At 47.5% G+C, this 21,932-nt stretch overlaps 2 protein-coding genes across 36 annotated transcripts in view; one reads left to right on the top strand and one right to left on the bottom strand.

Annotated features, from left to right (window-relative positions):
- The window catches only part of SOD1 (superoxide dismutase 1), a 1,049,346-nt gene that overhangs the window by 150,736 nt on the left and 876,678 nt on the right, over positions 1 to 21,932 (bottom strand). Inside the window, exon 1 of one of the 31 annotated variants that reach the window (XM_050786092.1) lies at positions 21,149 to 21,158. The exons of the other annotated variants lie outside the window; for them this stretch is intronic. The gene's annotated coding sequence lies outside the window, so the exon portion shown is untranslated. Of the gene's footprint in view, positions 1 to 21,148; positions 21,159 to 21,932 lie in introns of those variants that run through there. 31 annotated transcript variants of the gene reach the window in all.
- TIAM1 (TIAM Rac1 associated GEF 1) overlaps positions 1 to 21,932 on the top strand; it is a 1,375,699-nt gene that overhangs the window by 39,478 nt on the left and 1,314,289 nt on the right. The window lies entirely within an intron of this gene.

The following is a 21,932-nucleotide window of genomic DNA, read 5'->3' on the forward strand; positions in this document are numbered from 1 at the left end:
CACCCTCCCTCTAGGCCCTGGCACCCACCATTCTGCTTTCTGCCTCTGTGTTTTTGACTGCTCTAGGGACCTCATATAAGTGGAATCTTAGCAGTGTTTGTCTTTTTTTTTTTTTTTTTTTTTTTTTTGAGACGGAGTCTCACGCTGTTGCCCAGGCTGGAGTGCAGTGGCGCGATCTCGGCTCACTGCAAGCTCCGCCTCCCGGGTTCCCGCCATTCTCCTGCCTCAGCCTCCTGAGTAGCTGGGACTACAGGCGCCCGCCACCGCGCCCGGCTAATTTTTTGTATTTTTAGTAGAGACGGGGTTTCACTGTGGTCTCGATCTCCTGACCTTGTGATCCGCCCGCCTCGGCCTCCCAAAGTGCTGGGATTACAGGCTTGAGCCACCGCGCCCGGCCGTGTTTGTCTTTTTTTGGCTTATTTCTCTTAGCATCATGTTTTTAGGGTTCTGTGTTGCAGCATGTGCCAAAATTTCCTTCCCTTTTAAGGCTGAATAGTATTCCATTGTATGGATATACCACATTTTGCTTATCCATTCATGCGTCAAAGCACACTTGGGCTGCCTCCATCTTTTGGCTGTTGTTAACAGGGGTGTACAAATATCTGTTCAATTTCTTGCTTTCCTTGGGGTGTTTGCTCTGAAGTGGATTTGCTGGATCATATGGTAATTCTGTTTAATTTTTTTTTTTTTTTGGAGACAGAATCTCGCTCTGTGGCTCAGGCTGGAGTGCAGTAGCATGATCTCAGCTCACTGCAACCTCTGCTCCCCAGGTTCAATCAATTCTCCTGCCTCAACCTCCTGAGTAGCTGGGATTACAGACACGGGCCACAACGCCTGGCTAATATTGTGTATTTTTAGTAGAGGCGGGGTTTCACCATGTTGACCAGGCTGGTCTCGAACTCCTGACCTCAAGTGATCCTCCTGCCTTGTCCTCCCGAAGTGTTGGGATTACAGGCACGCATTAAGTTAGGTGAACCACTGTGCCTGGCCCCATTTATCTTTTATTTGAAATCCAGAGTACATTTTCTGTAAAAACAATGTTACCAGGGTGATCGATTTCCAGACTGTGCCTAAAGGCCAGAAAGCAACATGTGGATTCACTGGACCCGACCAGGCATGCTGGGAAGATCAGATTGCTGTTGTTTGCACCTGGCTTTGCCCCAGCTCCATGATGTGAGCTGCCGCCCCGCTTTCCCAGTCTAAGTATTCCTGTGCAGTGGGGGTGATACTGACTTGCCTGCATTATTGTTGAGAAAGATAGAGTGACGGATGATGGTATTCGTTTCCTAAGCCACAAATTCAGTAACTTAAATAAACACTCATTTAGGGGAGGCCAAGGTGGGTGGATCACCTGAGGTCAGGAGTTCAAGACCAGTGTGACCAACATGGGGAAAACCCATCTCTACTAAAAATACAAAGTTAGCCAGAGTGGTGGTACATGCCTGTAATCCCAGCTACTTGGGAGGCTGAGGCAGGAGAATCGCTTGAACCCAGGAGGCGGAGGTTGTGGTGAGTCGAGGTCGTGCCACTGCACTGCAGCTTGGGCAGAAAGCGTGAAACTTTGTCTCAAAAAAAAAAAAAAGACTCCAAAAAAAACCCCGCTCATTTATTGCTTTTAGGTTCTGAGACCAGAAGTCCCAAATGAGTACCACTGGCCCCAACTGTAATTGGCAGGGCTCTACTCATACCCAAGGCTCCAGGGGAGAACTCTTGCCCCTCCAGCTTCTGGAATGAGAGAGGGGGAATTTTTTTCCTCTACCCATTTTAGGATTTCTGGCTGAGGCCTTATCTGTTAGATTAGCAAAAGACAGATTAACAGGAGAAAAGCGTGCATATTTTATTTAGTTCCTTTTTTACAAGTCCATGGGAGCCCTCATGAGAAAAATGAAAACTTGAAGGAGCAGTGAGGGCTGAGAGCTCATATACTTGTTTGGACCCAGCGTAGTAAACTATGGAAACGTGGCTAGACAGAGGCGTTTGGGCTAAGGAAGTTGATCATGGAGGAGTGACTGGGAAGATAAGGGTTAGTCTAACAAGGTTTGTTTGTACAGATTTCTTTTGGCCTCGACTTGCCATCTCTGGTGCTAAGGAAGTTTCCTTTCTCCTGGTACAAGAAGGAACGTCTTTTGCATGGTTTTATTTCTGGCTTGCAGGAAGAAAAAGGAGGTCAGAGTGCCCTTCTTGCATCTGCTCTTACTTATAAGTGTCTTTAACTCAAAACTTTCCTTAAGCCAAAGTGGCATATTTGGGGGTGGCGTATTCTACCATTGTACCAGCATTCCTTGGCCTCTGGCTGTATTGCTCCATCTCTGCCTCTGTGGTCACATAGCTTTTTCCTCTTCTCTGTGTGTTTTCTTCTCTTAGGTCTACGTGGAATCTCCCTCTGCCTCCCTCTTTAGGGCCTGGGGACACCTTTGGGGACAGTTTTAGTCTTCCACAATGAGTAATAATAGTAATAATATCATCCATTAATATTTTTATGTTATAGGATTGTTTTAAAGTTTTTAAAATTTATTTATTTACAGAGACGGGGTTTTGTCATGTTGCTCAGGCCATCTTGAACTCCTGGCCTCAAGTGATTCTCCCGCCCTGGCCTCCTAAAGTGTTTGGATTACAGGCACGAGCCATGACCCTCAGCCTGTTTTAAAGCTCTTTACACAGATCTCCTGAGATCCTGTGATGGAGCAGGGAACGCTTGTGTGGTCTGCCTTTAGAGTTACAGCCTTAACTGCTGCACTGTGAGCCTTGAAGACCCTGGCATAGTGCCTGGCAAACAGAGAAGCCTAGAACATATGAATTCATTATATTCCCTTCCCTCCCTTCCTTTCCTCTCCCCTCCCCTCCCCTTCCCTCCCCTTTTCAAGACAGAGTCTTGCTCTGTCGCCCAGGCTGGAGTGTAGTGGCGCGATCTTGGCTCACTGCAACCTCCGGCTCCTGGGTTCAAGTGATTCTCCTGCCTCAGCCTTCCTGAGTAGCTGGGACTACAGGCGCCCGCCACCACACCTGGCTAATTTTTGTATTTTTAGTAGAGATGGGGTTTCATCATATTGGTCAGGCTGGTCTTCAACTCCTGACCTCATGATCCGCCCTGGCCTGCGGAAGTGTTGGGATTACAGGTGTGAGCCACCGAGCCCGGCCTGAATTCATTATATTTCTAAGGATTTTGTGCTATGCTGGCCTGTTATTCAATTTTATTCTGATTTTTATCTTTCTTCTTCTTCTTTTTTTATTTTCAGGTAAGCCCAGTTGTGTGAGCACCAATAATGTGTTGAGTTTTGCAGGGTGGAAGCTTGGAATCAGTGGCTCTAAGGAGGCAAGAGGATGTCACACCAAATATTGTGGGTTAATTTCACTTAGAGAATTCTCTTCCCGAGGGAGTGGTTCAGCTCTGCTGTCCCGATGGAGCCACTGATGACTCCTTTTGAGACGTAAACCAGTGTCATTCCCAACATTTCCCTGGTGTGTTTCACTTTTAAATTTTATTTATTAATTTTTTTGAGACAGAGTCTTGCTCTGTCACCCAGGCTGGAGTGCAGTGGCGAGATCTCAGCTCACTGCAACCTCCACCTCCTGGGTTCAAACAATTCTCCTGCCTCAGCCTCACTGGTAGCTGGGATTATAGGCGCCTGCCACCACTCCTGGCTAATTTTTGTATTTTTAGTATCTTTTGGCCTCGACTTGCCATCTCTGGTGATAAGGAAGTTTCCTTTCTCCTGGTACAAGAAGGAACGTCTTTTGCATGGTTTTATTTCTGGCTTGCAGGAAGAAAAAGGAGGTCAGAGTAGAGACGGGTTTCACCATGTTGGCCAGGCTGGTCTTGAACTCCTGGCCTCAGGTGATCTGCCTGCCTTGGCCTCTCAGAGTACTGGGATTACAGGTGTGAGCCACTGTGCACAGCCCCTAGTGTGTTTTATTTTTATTTTGAGATGGAGGCTCGCTCTGTCTCCCAGGCCGGAGTGCAGTGATGCCATCTTGGCTCACTGCAACCTCTGCCTCCCGGGTTCAAGTGATTCTTCTGCCTCAGCCTCCTGAGTAGCTGGGATTACAGGTGCGTGCCACCATGCCCAGCTAATTTTTGTATTTTTAGTAGAAACGGGGTTTTGCCATGTTGGCCAGGCTAGTCTTGAACTCCAGACCTCAGGTGATCTGCCTGCCTTGGCCTCTCAAAGTTCTGGGATTACAGGCGTGAACCAAGTGCCCAGTCCCTAGTGTGTTTTAGAATCTTACTGCAGACAATGGTCATGAACAGGAGCCACACATTAATTTTTCTCAAATCACTTGCTCCATGGAAATTCTGACCGAGTCCGGTTTTATTCGGCAGGATTCCTGGGTGCTGCTGGCGCTACATGCCTGAACATGGTGGTGGAGGTTCAGTAGCCTGTAAAGTTGTCGATTTCACACTGCCCTTTTCTGTTTTAGAAGAGGTTATTTAGGTTAGTTCAACAAGTGGGTGTTTATAGGGTGCCTAGCTTGTGCCAGGCTCTGAGGGACTCACAATGACAGAGTCCTGAGCTAAGTAGGGAGGAGGTAAAGTAGTGATTATGGTTGTTGAAGTGGGCACAGCTTGAGTGGGCATCAGCACCCCCTGGAGGGCTTGTGAAAGCACAGATTGCTGGTTCACCCCAAGTTTCTGTTTCAGTAGGTCTGGGGTGCAGTGCACAGATTTTGATATTGATGCCACTGGCCCAGGGACTGCACTTTGAGGATTTCTGTGCAATAGGATGGAGGATAGAGTATCTAACTCAACCTAGAGGATGGGTGAGATTTTCCTAGAGAGACAAAAGGAGAAGGGGCTGCGTGGGGAGGGTGGGTCATGATTTTGGAGTTGGGGCCCGTGGGTTGATAGTTGAAAGGAAAAAGGTAGAGAACAAAGGGTAGGAATCGTTTTGGTTAAGGGCCAAACTTGGGTTTCTGCAAAAGTGTTGTCAAATCCACAATGTCCTTTGGCAAAGAGTCACCGAACCAGGCAAGGCCCTTCTGATTACTTCTGGGTCTGGAAGCTGTCGTGTGCCTGTGTAATAGACATAATGAGAGTTGGAAGCAAGAAATAAAGTGACTCTATCTTGCTTTCCATCTCTCCCAACTCCTAACGTCGGTTTTCCACGGGAACAAAGTCTGCCTTGTCCCGTGGTTCCACCCAGCTGGGGGCTGCAGGAGGCCTGTTTCTTGCAGAGAGAGGGCAGCACAGCTGCATCAGCAGGGACCACACTCCAGACGTCCAGGCGTGTGCTCTGCAGTTCAGAACGCTGGAGGTTTTGAGGATTGTGGTTGTATCCAAATTCAGATCAATGTGATTTTTTTTTTTTTTTTTTTTTTTTTTTAGATAGCGTCTCACTCCGTCGCCCAGGCTGGAGTGCAGCAGTGCAATCTTGGCTCACTGCAATCTCCACCTCCCAGGTTCAAGCGATTCTCGTGCCTCAGCCTGCTGAGTAGCTAAGATTACAGGCGTGGCGCCTGCCACCACACCTGGTTTTTTTTTTTTTTTTTTTTGTATTTTTAGTGGAGACAGGGTTTCACCATCTTAGTCAGGCTGGTCTCAAACTCCTGGCCTCAGGTGATCTGCCCATTTTGGCCTCCCAGAGTTCAAAAATCAATATGATTTTTTAACTTTCTAGCTTGTAACTTAACATTTTTGGCAGCTGCTCTCCTGGCCCTGAGCAATTGGTGGCTAATCTTCAGAACCCTAGAAGGAAGAACGTAGAATTTGTAAATTCTCTCATTAAACCAGATTGGTTGGATAATTACCTTTTTGGTCTTAAACAGTTTTTATTTCTTTAGTCTTGGGTTTGCATTATGTTTGGGGGCAAACATCTTTGATTGTACAAGTCAGGGAGTCTGTTCTTAATTTCACCTCTTAGATCATGAGATACAGTTGAGGGTGGGATGAGGGAGGAGGATGGGATCAGAGCCGCTTTTGAAATACAAGGGAATTTTCCCTCCAGAAATGTCCCTCTGTTGCAGTCCTTAGGGGGATGTGCCAGAACCTTATTACTATTTCGCTCTTGTTGCCCAGGCTGGAGTGCAATGGCACAATCTCGGCTCACTACATCCTCCGCCTCCCAGGTTCAAGTGATTCTCCTGCCTCAGCCTCCCGAGTAGCTGGGATTACAGGCATGCACCACCACGCCTGGCTAATTTTGTATTTTTAGTAGGGACGGGGTTTCACTATGTTGGCCAGGCTGGTCTTGAACTCCTGACCTCAGGTGATCCACCCGCCTCGGCCTCCCAAAATGCTGGAATTACAGGCATGAGTCACCGCACCGGGCTCCAGAACCTTATTTTTCCAAGTAGGTAAAGAAAACAACTGAAGGGGCATGGTTTCTGTACAAGAGTTTCCGTTAAAACAGATCCATCCACAAGTTAGCTCTTTCAATGTAGGTGTATTCTGGTTTCTAAGGGGCTGATTTTGACAGTCTGATTCCACTGCTAAAGGATATGGAAGGGATGACGACTGCTGACAGGGTGAGAGCTTGTGGATCACCCTCCTGAGTGGCAGGGCTGTTTGTTTAAGAGTTTGCTTTTTGCAACATGGTAGCATTGAAACTCAAGAGGAAGTTTGCTTAATAGCAGACAGGAGCACCTATTGAGATAGTGAGAAAATTGATGAAGAAATCAATTAGAGCAGCACACACTAGTGGACTGGAATCCCAGCTCTTAACTTTGGGCAGGTAGCGTCTCTGGGCCTCAGTTTCCCCACCTGTAAAATGGCGTCATATAGTTTACCTATTTCATAGGGTCATTGTGAGGATTAAATGAGTTAATATTTGTGAAGTGTTTAACATAGTGTATGGAATATGGTATGTGTATATGTATGGAACATATATATGGCACGTGTGGAAATGTTTATTAAACAAAATAAATAGCATTGTTTTAGAAGTTAAGAATTATTTTAAAAAAGAGTAAATGTTAAACACTGAATTTTTAGCATAGAGTAGTTAGCCCTCTGGAAGCCCTGTTTCCTCATAGTCTTTAATGTCCAGTCTCATATTATTTATTTTAGAACATTATAGTTTCCCCTGTGGTTAGAAAAGACTGTCTTTGGCCAGGTGCCGTGTGTCACGCTTATAATCACAGCAGTTTGTGAGGCTGAGGCAGGAGGATCACTTGAGCTCAGGAGTCTGAGACCAGTCTTGGCAACATGGTGAAATCCCGTCTCTACCAAAAATACAAAAAACAAAAACGAAAACAAAAGCAAACAAAAAACAAAAACAAACCTAACCAGGCATGGTGGTCGCAGCGGTAGTCCCAGCTACCTGGGAGGCTGAAGCGGGAGGATTGCTTGAGCCTGGGAGGTGGAGGTTGCAGTGAGCCAGGATCGCACCACTGCACTTTAGTCTGGGTGACAGAGTGAGACCCTGTCTCAAAAAAAAAAAAAAAAAAAAAAAAAAAAAGGAGAAAAAAGAAAAAGGCAAGACTGTCTGTGACTCTGGAAAAGAAAAGAAGGTCCTGGGAGTTTTCCTCAGAATTTATTCCCTGGAGTTAAATATTCTGAAAAAACAAAGTAGGAAGGATTTTGCAGAGGGCCATGTCCATAGTTTTCAAACTGGGTCACAGGCCATTCATCAGTTTGTGTAGTGCTGTTGTGACATCAGTAAAAATAAAATTGTGGCCAGATGAGGTGGCTCACATCTGTAATTCCAGCACTTTGGGAAGCCAAGGCAGATGGATTACTTGAGCCCAGGAGTTTGAGACCAGCCTGGGCAATGCAGGGGAGGCCCAGCCTCTACAGAAAGTGAAAAAAAAAAATTAGCTGGGTATGGTGGTATGTGCCTGTAGTCTCAGCTACTCAGGAGGCTGAGGTGGGAGGATCGCTTGAACCTAGGAGGTCAAGGCTGCAGTGAGCCAAGATTGTGCCACCGTACTCCAGCCTGGGCAATAGAGTGAGACCCTGTCTCAAAAAATAAAATAAATTGCAGTAGGATAAGGAAATTCAGTGCATCCCATGCAGGTTAGGTAAATGTCTTGTCAACGTTTTTGTGTGTGACATACCCAGGAGTTTGTGCAGCAGGTTGCCACGGGCTGTGGTTTGCCACTTGACCCTAACCTGCCACTCTCGCTCGTGCCCATGGCTGAGATGGTGTCTCTCTTGTCTATTTCTGCCTGTCACTTCCAGCTGATTTTTCAAATAGATTCTCATCTAAATTTTCTTGTTATAATATTTTTCCCTTGCCCTAGCAACGAGGTGTAAGCTTGGGGCATTTTAATCATTTAGGAATATTTCCTTTGTATTATTACATTTCCCCTTTCTGCAAAGTGCCTTCCTGGAACTTTGGTGAATTTTAAGGTTACACACGATCCGTCCAGGATCAGGGAGGCCCGACCCAGGACTCTCTGAGGTGTCACATACAACTGAGAGAAGCATGCTTCGGTGACATAACTCTTTGTCAGGACTTATCAAACCCTTGCATAGCTTGGACTCGGTGCCAGGCATTGATTACTCTGTAAGTATTGCCTCGTGATTTTCCTAGCAGGATGAGCTAGATACTATTATTATCATGCCCTTTTTACAGATGAGGAAAACTGAGGCCCTAGGTGTGTGTGTCTTGGCCAAGGTCAGGTATCTGGTAAGGGACAGAGCAAGGTTCTGAACCCAGGCAGTTCGGCCACAGAGTCTGCACTGAGAATTCCTCTGCTAGGCTGCATTGCAAGTCAATTATTGAATTTTATTAAAAGGAAATAATGTTGACGGAGGCTTTCTATGTGTGGCTAAGTGGCCTCAGAGGTCTGAACCTTTAGTGCCCAGCCAACTACTCACCCTGGTTTCCTAGGGCCGAGTGTCCTAATTGCCCTAACAAAGTGCCACCAACAGGGTGACTTAGAACAGCACAAGTTTATTCTCTCGTTCTGGAGAGCACAAACGCAGACTCGATGTGTCCGTGGTATTGGTTCCTCCCGTGATTCTGTGTAGAATCCTTCTTTGCCTTTTCCTAACTTACGGTGCTTCTCAGCAACCTATGGCGTTCTTTGACTTGGCTCTCTTCTGTTGCCACATGGCGTTGTCCTGTGTGTCTCTGCTTTCAAATGGTTACCTTCCCTGTGTGTATCTTTGTGTCTCTTTTCTTCTTGCAAGGACTCCGCTCATAGAGAACTGAGGGACCACCCTATTCCAGTACGTCCTCACCTTCATGAATTACATCTGCAAGACATGATCGTAAAATAAACAGTGTTTTTGCTTTTTTTTTTTTGAGACGGAGTTTCGCTCTTGTTGCCCAGGTTGGAGTGCAGTGGTGCGATCTCAGCTCACTGCAACCTCCGTCTCCTGGTTTGGAGCAATTCTCCTGCCTCAGCCTCCCGAGTAGCTGGGATTACAGCTGCTTGCCACGATGCCCGGCTAAGTTTTTGTAGTTTTAGTAGAGACAGGGTTTTACCATATGGGCCAGGCTGGTCTTGAACTCCTGACCTCAGGTGATCCACCTGCCTCGGCCTCTCAAAGTGCTGGGACTACAGGCGTGGGCCACTGAGCCCAGCCTAACAGTTTTCAAATGAGGTCTGTTACGGGCTGAAATGTGTCCTCCCAAAACGTCCTATGTTGAAACTTCCTATGCTGAATTCCAAACCCTCAGTACATCAGAATGTGATTGTATTTGGAGACAGGACTTCTAAAGAGGTGATGGAGTGCAAATGAGACCCTTAGGGTGGGCTCTAATCCACCTGACTGTTGTCCTTATGAGAAGAGGAAATTTGGACATAGAGGCACCAGGGATGTGCACGCACGGAGCAGAGGCCATTTGAGGACACAGCGAGACCTGCCCGCTGAGGAGAGACCTCAGGAGAAACCACCCTGCTGGCCCCTTGGTCGCCGACTTCCGGAACTGTAAGACAATAAGTTGCTGTTGTTCAAACCGCCTAGACTCTGGTATTTTGTGATGGCAAGCCTAGCAAACGGGTCCAGTTACATTTACAGGTACCCCGGGTTAGGACTTCAGCATATCTTTTTGGGGCACACACTTCATCCCATAGCCCCAGGGTTTGTTATTAGGAGGTCCTTTGATGGCTGTGCCTCATGAAGATGCTAGTTCTGGTTTGGGGTTATGATTTTCATGTCTTTTCTGCCTGGGCACTAATTCCTCTGCTTGAGAGAGATAAACACGCTCCCGTGGTGGGGAGGGGCTTGCAGTGGGTGTCAAGGCGGCAATTGGCTGACTAATCCCTGAAGTTCGGCGGACTCTCCGGGCATGTGGAACTTGCTGGTAGCAAGAACTGACGTTCCAGGTAGGGGGCGCCCCTGAGAGGGAAACTTGCAGCCCCGTGTTTGTTGCAAGGGAAGGGCCTCTGACTTTTATCCCTTTTAAAGATGATCTCTGTCTGACAGTGTAGACAAAGCACAGGGCATGGAACTGTCTAACTCCCTGCCCCTCTCCCCTCTCTGTGGCTCCGTGATGCCTGCAGGGGACTGAGAGAGGCGTGCCTCGGGAAGGAGATGAGGCATGAGGCATGCTATGAAACGGCTGGTTATTTTTACTTCCTGCCGGGGTGTGGGTGTTTGTGTTGACAGTGGCGGAGGAGGTGCGGTGATGGGTGCTGGAACACTTGGGTGCCCGAGGAGTGGGTGGGAAGTGGCGCCTGTGCCAGGCAGGTGACTTGGCGCTCACATGGCCCTCGAGTGGGTCCTGGGGGCTTTGCAGGACCCCAGGAGAGCTGGGTTTGCTCCCCTGTACCTGGGGATGTCTGCTTCCTTTTTCCATGTCATATTCAGGAGGCTTCCCCATGCCGCGCCTGACGCATCCAACCAGGGCGGGACACGCCCAGCTGTAGTAGTGGTTCCCTAAGTGGGTGATTCTGCCTGGGGTGACCTCCCAGTCTCAGCAGGTAGCGTTTGTCGGGTAGTCCTGAAGAACCATTGTGCAGGGTGCCCTCCATCCCCCATAATCTCCACCACTGAGGCACACAGATCCTCCAAATATATTCAAACATAGATCTCATGGAAAATCAGTGGCCTGCTCTATGACCCAGCTTTAAGACTCATTCCCTCCAGGGAGTCTCACCTCTTGCTGGCTTCTCTAGCAATATGGGTGGAGGCATTTTTGTTCATGACAAGGCACGGGGGAGGGGCAGGGTGAGTTCCTAGCACAGCCCGGTTTGCTAAATGTCCTGCAGCGCGTCAAGTCTTAATACCAATAGTGTGCCCATTGGTCTCCCATGGGGATAATCGGGATCCGCCCCTGTGGGCCAGCTTGAAAAAAACTCCGAGGGAATCTTAGGACCCCTTCAATGCTGGGATCTTGGATATAGTCTAAGGGCACATTCACCCTACAGAGTCAGAAGCTGAGACTCAGGTCCATAGGCCAGGATCAAAAGTTGGTTAGAAATTTAAAGATGAGTCCGGGCGCGGTGGCTTACGCCTGTAATCCTAGCACTTTGGGAGGCGGAGGTGGGCAGATCACCTGAGGTCAGGAGTTCGACACCAGCCTGACAACATGGAGAAACCCCATCTGTACTAAAAATACAAAATTAGCCAGGCGTGGTGGCACTTGCCTGTAATCCCGGCTACTCAGGAGGCTGAGGCAGGAGAATTGCCTGAACCAGGGAGGCGGAGGTTGCGGTCAGCCAACATCGCGCCATTGCACTTCAGCCTGGGCAACAAGAGCCAAACTCTGTCTCAAAAAAAAACCAAAGAAATTTCAATATGAAAACCTAGTTCTTTATTTCTCTTATCTCTCTCCTCTCCACTCCAAGGAAAGGTAGAAAAGAATCCGACCTAGGACTTTGCCACATTCCATCCTGTAGGGTTTCCTAGGGCTGTGCTAACAGGGTACCATGGAGGGGATTGTCAAGCAATGGAAATGTAGTCTCCCACAGTTCAGGAGGCTCGAAGTTCATGACTGAGGTGTGAGCAGGGCCACATTCACTCTGAAGGCTCTAGGGAAGAACATGTCCTTGCCTCTTCCAGCTTCTGGTGGCTTCCTCAGTGTGCAGCTGCGTCCTTCCTGTCCCTGCCTGTGTCTTCCATGTCCTCCTTCCCCATGTCTGTGTCCAAGTCTCCCTCTTTTTATTAGGATATTGGTCATTAGAATAGGGCCCACCTTAAGCCAGTACGACTTCATCTTAACTTGATTATGTCTACAAAGACCCTATTTCCAGTTGGGTCACAGTCATAGGTTCTGGGAGGGGTAGGACTTCAACATACCTTTTAAGGCTGTCAATTCAACCCACAGCACAGACCTGCCCCTGGGCTACCACTCTAAAACACCTTCCCATGATATGATTGATGGCAGAGTTACTGCTGCCTGCGTCAGTTTCACTGTTGTCTGTCTGCTCCAGATAGCTGCCTGTGATCTGATTTCTGTCTGTCCCTCCTGCTAGACTGTGAGTCCCAAGAGGATGGGGACCATGACTTGAGGTCATGATTGATTGTATCCCTGGTACATAGCCCAAGGCCTATCATATAATTGGTGCTGAATAAACATTAGTTGAATAAAAAAGAAATCATACTTTGCTATTAGCTGTAGTTGTGGAGAAGAGTGGTATAATTTTAAAAGGGACCAGGCACGGTCCCTTTTACAGGCTCACACCTGTAATCCCAGCACTTGAGAGGCTGAGGTGGGCGGATCACCTGAGGTCAGGAGTTCAAGACCAGCCTGGCCAACATGGTGAAACCCCGTCTCTACTAAGAATACAAAAAAATTAGTGGGGCATGGTGGCAGGTGCCTGTAATCCCAGCTACTCAGGAGGCTGAGGCAAGAGAATTGCTTGAACCTGGGAGTCAGAGGTTTCATGAGCTGAGATCCTTCTACTGCACTTCATCCTGGGTGACAGAGCAAGACTCTGTCTCAAAAAAAAAAAAAAAAAAAAAAAAAAAAAAAAAGAAAAAGAAAATTTAAAAAGGTGCATGCACCTCAAAAAATTAAAAATAGAATTACCATATGATCTAGCAATTTCACTTCTGGGTCTCTACCCAAAAGAATTGAAAGCAGATATTTAGAGAGATACTTGCATACCCACGCACATAACAGCATTATTCACAATAGTCAAAAGTAGAAGCCACCTAAGTGTCTGTTGATTGAATGGGTCAACAAAATGTGTATACATATGATGGAATATGATTTAGCCTTAAGAAGGAAGTTTTTTGTTTGTTTGTTTGAGACAGGGTCTCCCTCTGTCGCCTAGGCTGGAGTATAGTGGCACGATCTTGGCTCACTGCAACCTCTGGATCTTGGCTCACTGCAACCTCTGCCTCCCGGTTACAGAGATTCTCCTGCCTCAACCACCCAAGTAGCTAGGATTACAGGCTTGTGCCACCATGCCTGGCTAAGTTTTGTATTTTTAATAGAGATGGGGCTTCACCATGTTGCCCGGGCTGGTCTTGAACTCCTGACCTTGAGTGATCCAACTGCTTCGGCCTCCCAAAGTGCTGGGATTACAGGCATGAGCCATTGTGCCTGGCCAAAAAGGAAGGAAATTCTGACACATGCTCCAACATGGATGAACCTTGAAGACATTATGTTAAGTAAAATAAGCCAGTCACAAAGAGAAATACTATGTGATTCCACTTGTATGAGGGACCCAGAGTAGTGAAATTCAAGGGAGTTTGTGTTGGATGGGTATAGACTTTCAGTTTAGCAAGATTGAAAGAGTTCGGAAGATGGATGCTGGTGATATTTGCACAATAATGTGAATGTACTTAATAACAGTGAACTGTACACTTAAGAAGGGTTAAGATGATAAATGTTATGGTATGTGTATTTCACTACGCCTTTAAAAAAGATATGGAAGGAAGCAAAAAGAAGAGGAAAAAGATGCGTATGCGTGTGTGTATGTGTGTGTGTGTACGTGTGAGAGTGCATGAGTTTAGAGAGAGTGCTATTAAGGATGGGAAGAGAGATGGAAATGGTGAGGGAGCCTGTGTAGGTGGCTGATTTCCTGCTGTGAAGAGAAGTAGTCGTGCTGGGCAGAAAACTATGAGAGCAGCCATCAGTGCCTGGGTTATAATCAGAGCTGTCTCCAGCAAGCTGTGGGACCTTGAGCAAGTCAGTGGTTTCCTGTTGTGGGCATCAGATTTTTTTTTTTTTGAGACAGAGTCTCACCGTGTCGCCCAGGCTGGAGTGCAGTGGCACAAGATCTTGGCTCACTGCAACCTCCGCCTCCCAGGTTCAAGGAATTCTCCTGCCTCAGCCTCCTGAGTAGCTGGGACTACGGGCGCCCGCCACCACGCCTGGCTAATTTTTGTATTTTTAGTAGAGACGGGGTGTCACCATGTTGGCCACGTTGGTCTTGAACTCCTGACCTCAGGTGATCTGCCCACGTCAGCCTCCCAAATTGCTAGGATTACAGGCGTGAGCGACTGCACCCGGCCTGGCATCAGCTTTTAAAAGGAGCTGGAATAGTAACCTTTGCAGATCTTCCCAGCTAAGAAAACTTCAGAGGCTTTAAACATCTAAGATGGTAATGCTGATTCACTGATTTTTTTTTCCCCACAGTTCTCTGCAATATCTGTACTCAATGGGTACTCTCCCAATTCCATGGGCTCCAGAATGTGCTGTTGAAGCAGTTATCTTAGTCATCTTTTTGGTCAAGAATTCCTTGTGTTTGTGAATGACACCAGTGAGTTTGGCTTAGGAAGAATACATTTGCTTTTTTTTTTTCCTTGATCTCTCTTTACTCTTTGTTTATCCAGTTTCCAGGTCTTCTAGTTTTAACATTTCCTTGACCTTTCCTATCCTTTAACATTTATACTTCTTGGTCTTAGCATCTAATTATTCATGCTGATGATAATATCTCCTGTAGAGAGCTACGCTTTTTTGCATGATCCTATGTCAACACTGGGAGGTGGATTCACGATCTTTATCTTGTAGGTGAGGAAACTGAGGGTTAAGTAGCTTGCATGGCCTTGTGGTCACACGGCCAGTCAGTGACTGAGTTGGGATTGAATCTGGTTTGTTCTTACACACCATGGGATGCTGCTTTAGGCCCAGGGGAGCCTCACTTCTGTGTCCTAAGTCCCTATATGACAGAGATCGTATCTTTTTATTTTTGATGCTTCTGAGGTCTCCAGTGTGGGGCCGTCAGAGGCTAATAACAAATTTGTTGAAGAGGTCATTTCTGTCTTGCAGTATCAGGGGAGGCGTGTCGAGGAGACCATAGCCCTTAAGTTCTTAGCTTCTGGGAGGAGGGTCAGGTTTCTCTAAAAGTTTTTCTTTTTTTTTTTTTTTTTTTCTTTTTTAGTAACAGTGCTTATTAGTAAGCATGAGATCCTGAAAAAATTCAGGCCTGTGAGTACTACTTTAACATCCAAAGAAGAAGGGGATGACTTGGAATCTGAACATAGAAAAACCAAATTGAGTTCCTGCATTTCCCCCTCCACGGCAGAACTCATCAGTCGGTGGTGCAGTCAGAGACACTGACCTGGAGAACTAGCCTTGGTTCCACTGGGATGAGCTAACTGGAGAGTAGGAACTTTCCCAGCTTTGGAACTTTTCATGTTTTAGTCTTTTCAGATCTAACAGAGGAGCGACCTACATCCCAGCTCCCCGTATTGCTTCTGCTTCTTACACTGGCATTCTTGAACTTGGAGGAGTGGTGCGTTGTTCTCAAGGTGGCTTCTGAAATTGCCAGGTTGTGAACTTGTCGTACCTTCTTTTTGACGTAGTGGCAGCCCATCCTTGAAAAGTATCAGGGAATGCATTATCCCAAAGGGTTGGATTCCTCGCTTCTCAGCGGACGTGCCTACTCTTCTGGATGCACCCTTGCATTTCTGTGAAGATTAAATCAGATCTCCCTTTTACCTGCAAAGGCAACGCATCTCAGGCTGTTGTTCGTTGTAGGCCTGGGTTGCCCTGTAACGCCTGTGTAGGCAAGCAGGAACCTGTCACTCCTCAGCAAGTCAAGACAGACAGCATGCCAGCCCTCCGCATGCCCATGCTTAACTTGGAGAGCATTCATGCTTCATCTGGAAGATCCAGGCTCCTGTTCACTGTAAGATTGGGCAGGGATTAACAGAAGGGACAGTTATTCTTTTATCCTTTTGTGAATGAAACCATGTAAGCATTAGAGATCTGTTCTGGGAAGGTGGATGGGCTGATCCCAGCTCTTCCCTGGAATACCCGGGACAGTTCGTCTATCAAATCGTGCCTAGAAGTTTGAACGTGGAAGGGTACATAGTCTGGCCCTCACTTATTATTATTGTTTTTTAAAACATGAATTAACCTGTTTATTTTAGGCTAGTGATGTCTCAAATGGTGGTGTTTCTCCTGGTCTTTCAACTTCTCCAGTCTTCTGAGGGTGGACTGTGACGATGAAGATGTATTATGGGTGCTGATACTATCAGCAACTGTTTTCATGCAGGAACCACAGTGCTGGATCCTGACAACCTGTCATCTTGGTTTTGTCAGAGAAAAGCAAGTGTACTTTGGCACGCTGACTGATTTCAGATTTCTTCACTTTTCTTTCTCTCTCTCTCTCTTTCTTTCTTCTTTCCTTTCTTTCTCCTTCCTTCCTTTCTTTTCTTTTGTCTCTTTCTTTCCCTCCCCTCCCCTCCCCTCTTCTTCTCTTCTCTCTCTCTCTTCCTTTTCCTTTCCCTTCCCCTTCCGCTTCCCCTTCCCCTTCCCTTCCCCTTCCCTTCCCCTTCCCTTCCTGTTTCATTGCCTGCCTCCTTGCATGCATATGATCCAGACCTGACTGTTGTAGTCAAAGTGAACAACACGGAGCAAGGCCTTTTTCAATGTCCGGGGAGCAAGGCTGCTCTCGAAGTCCTGGCCTCAAGCAGTCTGCCTGTCTCAGCCTCCCAAAGTGCTGGTATTACAGCTCTGAGCCACCATGCCTGGTGCTTTCTCTTTCCCTACCTTTCTTTCCTTTTTTTTAAAGATGATTGCCCAGGTTGGAGTGCAGTGGTGCGATCTTGGCTCGCTGCAGCCTCTGCCTCCCGGGTTCAAGCAATTATCCTGCCTCAGCCTCTTGAGTAACTGGGATTACAGGCATGCGCCACCATGCCCGGCTAATTTTTTGTATTTTTAGTAGAGATGGGGTTTCACCATGTTGGCCAGGCTGATCTTGAACTCCTGACCTCAAGTGATCCTCCTGCCTTGGCCTCGTAAAGTGTTGGGATTACAGGCATGAGCCATTGCGCCACTCCTTTTTTTTCTCTATTTTTGAATTGGCTCCTGCCAAGTCAATTTCATTATCCTAACTCAAGTAAGAGGTTGGAATATGAGGGTGCCTTGCTTGACTGATTGGCTTTCTTTAAACTTCCTTTGCTGTCCCTCTGATGGGATGATCCTAAGCAGAGAAATGGCAGGCAACCAGAATTGGAGAGTATGGCCACCTGGATTAGCAATCCTTGAATCATTAGGATCTGAGCGTAAAGGGAAACTACGAAATGCTTTAAAGGGTGCAATCCAGAGTGAACCAGGAAACTCAAGACAGATGATCTGGGCAAAATACATCTTAAGGCAGCTTCCGGAATGGAGCAGAAACTCCTCTAGGCTTCGTGATCTCCTTTTTTTTCTAGCTGAAATCCTGTCCTTAGTTCCATTTTCCTCATGCTTGGTGCCGGCCGACCCAGATTTCGGGGAGGGAGGTAGGAAGTGGTGGGTGATGGTGGTGGTTGTGGTAGTAATGGACAAAGAAGTCAGTCCTCTCTTAAAATTGCTTCCAGGATGGGTGCGGTGGCTTACACCTATAATCCCAGCCACTTGGGAGGCTGAGGCCGGGATCATTGCCTGAGCCCAGGAGTTCGAGGCTGCCGTGAGCCTAGATTGCCTCACTGCACTCCTGCCTGGGCAACAGAACGAGACCCTGTCTCAAAAGATGATTAAATAAAAAACAAATAACAAAATTGCTTCCTTCCTGACAGTGTTTGTGGGCCCTGAAATGCCCTCTCTGGTATTTCTCCCTTTACCTTTTTTTTCCTTTAAGATATGTTACTTGGCAGACTGGTTTGGTAAGCTTATTAGAACTGAAGCTATTGAGTCATTAATTCTGCCCGTTGAATTCCTTGACACGGGAACTTTCCCCCAGCTCTCAAAACAGCTAAGTGAAACCTGGGGGAGAATAAATAGGATGGACAAGGCAGTGCCTGCTCTTAGTCTTACTCTGATTGAATTCCCAGATGGCTGCGGATGGGGCATTCAGCCCACTGGTCCCACATTTCCAAGCAAATGGCTTGTTACTGGCAAAAACCATTTTATGAGGCTGGGGGCAGTGGCTCATGCCTGTAATCCCAGCACTTTGGGAGGCCGAGGTGGACAGATCACCTGAGGTCAGGAGTTCGAGACCAGCCTGGCCAACATGGTGAAATTACGTCTCTACTAAAAATACAAAAATTAGCCGGGCATGATGGTGGATGCCTGTAGTCCCAGCTACTCTGGAGGCTGAGGCAGGAGAATCGCTTGAACCTGGGAGGCGGAGGTTGCAGCGAGCCGAGATCGCACCACTGCACTCCAGCCTGGGCAACAGAGCAAGACCCTGTCTCAAAAAAACAAACAAACAAACAAAACCACTTCATGGATGTGGTGGGTTCCAGTGAGAAATACCAGTTTTGTCTTGAGAGAACAACAGGTAGATATGAAAGGCCAAAGAAAGCCATCGAGCTTGGGTCACTTCGGTCAGTCAGGCCCAAAGGTTACTTTTTTCCTCCTAGCTGTGTAGATGCCTGGAAGAGTGATTTTCTGCTTTGCATTGACTCTTTCCCCCTCTCTTCTTTCCATCGTGATGGACCTGTGGTTTGCTGAGAGCTGATTACATTTCACAAAAAAAAATTCCAGCCCTCCGGTTCTTCACTATTGTAACTGAGCAGCACTGGCAAGGGCTCCTGGAAGGTGCAATGCACGTGGGGTGTGAACCGGCCTCTGCGGTAACGGAGTGTGTGGTCCTGACCTTCTGGACTGCGTTTGAAGGTCCTTCTTTAGCTGTATCTTTATCCCTTGGGGGAATCATTAAACAACCCCAAATGGTGGCAGGTCCAATATGAGAGGGGCAGGGAGGAGGAGAGAGGGAAAAAAAAGAAGCAACAAAACTGCCCACGTTTCTCTTTCTGCTGCCAGGGCTTATTAGCAAAGATAGCCTTTCCTGAAATGTTATTTATTAGTTGCTTTTGTAAAAGTGTCCTGTTTTCTCAGGCAAGTCAAGAATTTGCTTTTTGTAGAGGATGTAGCTGTTTCCTCAGACTGCCGTTATAACATAGCACAAACTGGTAGCTTCCAACAACAGAAGTGGATCCTCTCACAATTCTGGAGGCCAGAAGTCCAAAATCAAGATGTCGGCCAGGTAGGTTCATTCTGAGGACTCTGTGGGACCGTCAGTTCCATGCCTCTTCCTGATTTCTGGTGGTTTTTCTGTAAGCCTTGGAGTTCCTTGACTTGTAGAGGCCTCCCTCCATTTTGTGCCTCCATCGTCCCTGTGTGTCTCTGTCTCTCCTTCTCCTCCTTCTGAGGACGCTAACCATACTGGATTTTAGACTGCTATGCCCCCGTGTGACCTCTTCTTAACTTGATTACATCTGCAGTGACCTTATTTCCAAATAAGGTCACATTCCAAGCTATTGGGGTTGTAAAGTAAGGACTTCAACATATCTTTCTGGGAGATCCAATTTAAAAAATTAACAAAATTTAAACAAAAATTTGAAAAATTAAATTAAAAAATTAATTTAATTAAAAAAATTAATTTAATTTTTAAAATTGGATCCAATTAAACCCCTAACAGAGGACTTATGTGCTTGGCCTGATGACAAAGGGGAAGAGCCTCGTTGGCCAGGGGTCTACTACATGGCAGATGCTGTGTTAGACACTTGCAACTTCACCTTTTTGAATGTCACAGTTGTTCTTTCCAGAGAAAACTGAGTTTCAGGAGTGAAGTAGCTGGCCCAGTCACATGCCGCCTGTCAGTGAAGAGCTGGGCCCGAATCCAGCTTTCTGACAGCGAGCTGGCCTTTCCAAGGGTGTACCCTTCCTCCTTTGCTGCCACACCTCTTTGTTTTTATTGATTCTATTTTATTTTTTGAGACGGAGTCTCGCTCTGTCACCCAGGCTGGAGTGCACTGGTGGGATCTTGGCTCACTGCAACCTCTGTCTCCTGGGGTCAAGTGATTCTCCTGCCTCAGGCTCTGACTAGCTGGGATTACAGGTGCCTACCACAGTGCCCAGCTAATTTTTGTATTTTTAGTGGAGACAGGGTTTCACCATGTTGGCCAGGCTGGTCTTGAACTCCTGACCTCAGGTGATCCACCGCCTTGACCTCCCAAAGTGCTGGGATTACAGGTGTGAGCCACCGCGTCCAGCCGATTTTTTTTTTGTTTGTTTGTTTTGTTTTGTTTTTTTCCCTGAGATAGAGTCTTGCTCTATCACCCAGGCTGGAGTGCAGTGGCTTGGTCTTGGCTCACTGCAACCTCCGCCTCCCAGGTTCAAGCAATTCTCCTGCCTCAGCCTCCTGAGTAGCTGGGATTACAGGGGCATGCCACCACACCTGGCTAATTTTTGTATTTTTAGCAGAGACGGGGTTTCACCATGTCGGCCAGGCTGGTTTTGAACTCCTGGCCTTGTGATCTGCCTACCTCGGCTTCCCAAAGTGCTGGGATTACAGGCGTGAGCCACCGCACCCGGCCTTTTTTTTTTTTAATCTTAATTTTTTTTCAGAGACAGGATCTTGCTTTCTGGTCCAGGCTGGAGAGCAGTGGCGTGATCATTGCTCACCGTAACCTTGAACTCCTGGCCTCAAGTGATCCTCCTGCCCTCAAGCAGCATGTACTGCCACGCCAGGCTAATTTTTGATATTTTTTGTAGAGATGCGATCTCACCATGTTGCCCAGGCTGGTCTCAAACTCCTGGCCTCAAGCGATTTGTCCACCTCAGCCTCCCAAAGTGCTGAGATTACAGGCGTGAGCCACTGTGCCTGGCCATATCTTTGTTAAAGTATGTCACTTATGTGTGAATGTGCCTCCTTTGTAGCACCCCAGGGAGATGGGGTAAGGACCCTCCCCATCCATTATTATTGGTGTTTGTCTCCCTCCACTGGACTGGGAGCTCCTCAGCTGTGTCTTTCCAGGGCTTTGCTCATTGAATGACAGAGCCAATGCTCAAGGTATCTTTGCCAAATAAATAGATCCCATCATCTTAATGTTTCGGGGGGAAAAGGACCTTCCCTTCCCTTCCCTTCCCTTCCCTTCCCTTCCCTTCCCTTCCCTTCCCTTCCCTTCCCTTCCCTTCCCTTCCCTCCCCTTCCCCCCTTCCCTTCCCTTCCCTCCCCTCCCCTCCCTCCCCTCCCCTCCCCTCCCCTCCCCTCCCCTCCCCTCCCCTCCCCTCCCCTCCCCTCCCCTCCCCTCCCCTCCCTGTCTCTTTTTTTTTTTTTTTTTTTTTTGATGGAGTCTTGCTCTGTAGCCCAGGCTGGAGTGCAGTGGCATGATCGTGGCTCACTGCAACCTCTGCCTCCCGGGCTGAAGCGAGCCTCCTGCCTCAGCCTCCCAAGTAGCTGAGATTCCAGGTGCCTGCCATCACGCCTGGCAATTCTTTGTAGTTTTAGTAGAGATGGCGTTTCACCATGTTGGCCAGGCTGGTCTTGAACTCCTGACCTCAGGTGATCCACCCGCCTCAGCCTTCCAAAGTGCTGGCATTACAGACGTGAGCCACCGTGCCCGGCCAGGACCCTGTTTTCTCATCCCGTGTCTTGACTTGTCGCTAGTCCCACACCCTTTTTCAAATACAAATATCAATCACGTTTCAGGCTACAGTTGATGGGGTACAAACATACACAGGTGTGCCCGATCAAATCCTCCCCCAGAACACTAGAGACTGGGTCATGGAGCCGGGATCTTGGCTTGGAGAGCAGCTGTGGGTTTCCTTAAGGGAGAGTGGGGTGCTACGGGGTCCCTTGCCTAGTGTTCTGACAATTGGGAAGCCAGATGAGCTCACCATCTTCTCAGCCTGGCTTCTGCAGACAGTAGTACCTTCTTATCTTTCTATGGTTGTCTGAGAACTTGCTCAAGTCCCATAAAGTTGAACATGGCG

Source organism: Macaca thibetana, chromosome 3 (assembly GCF_024542745.1).
Source record: "Macaca thibetana thibetana isolate TM-01 chromosome 3, ASM2454274v1, whole genome shotgun sequence".
In the NCBI taxonomy this organism is placed as follows: Eukaryota; Metazoa; Chordata; class Mammalia; order Primates; family Cercopithecidae; genus Macaca; species Macaca thibetana.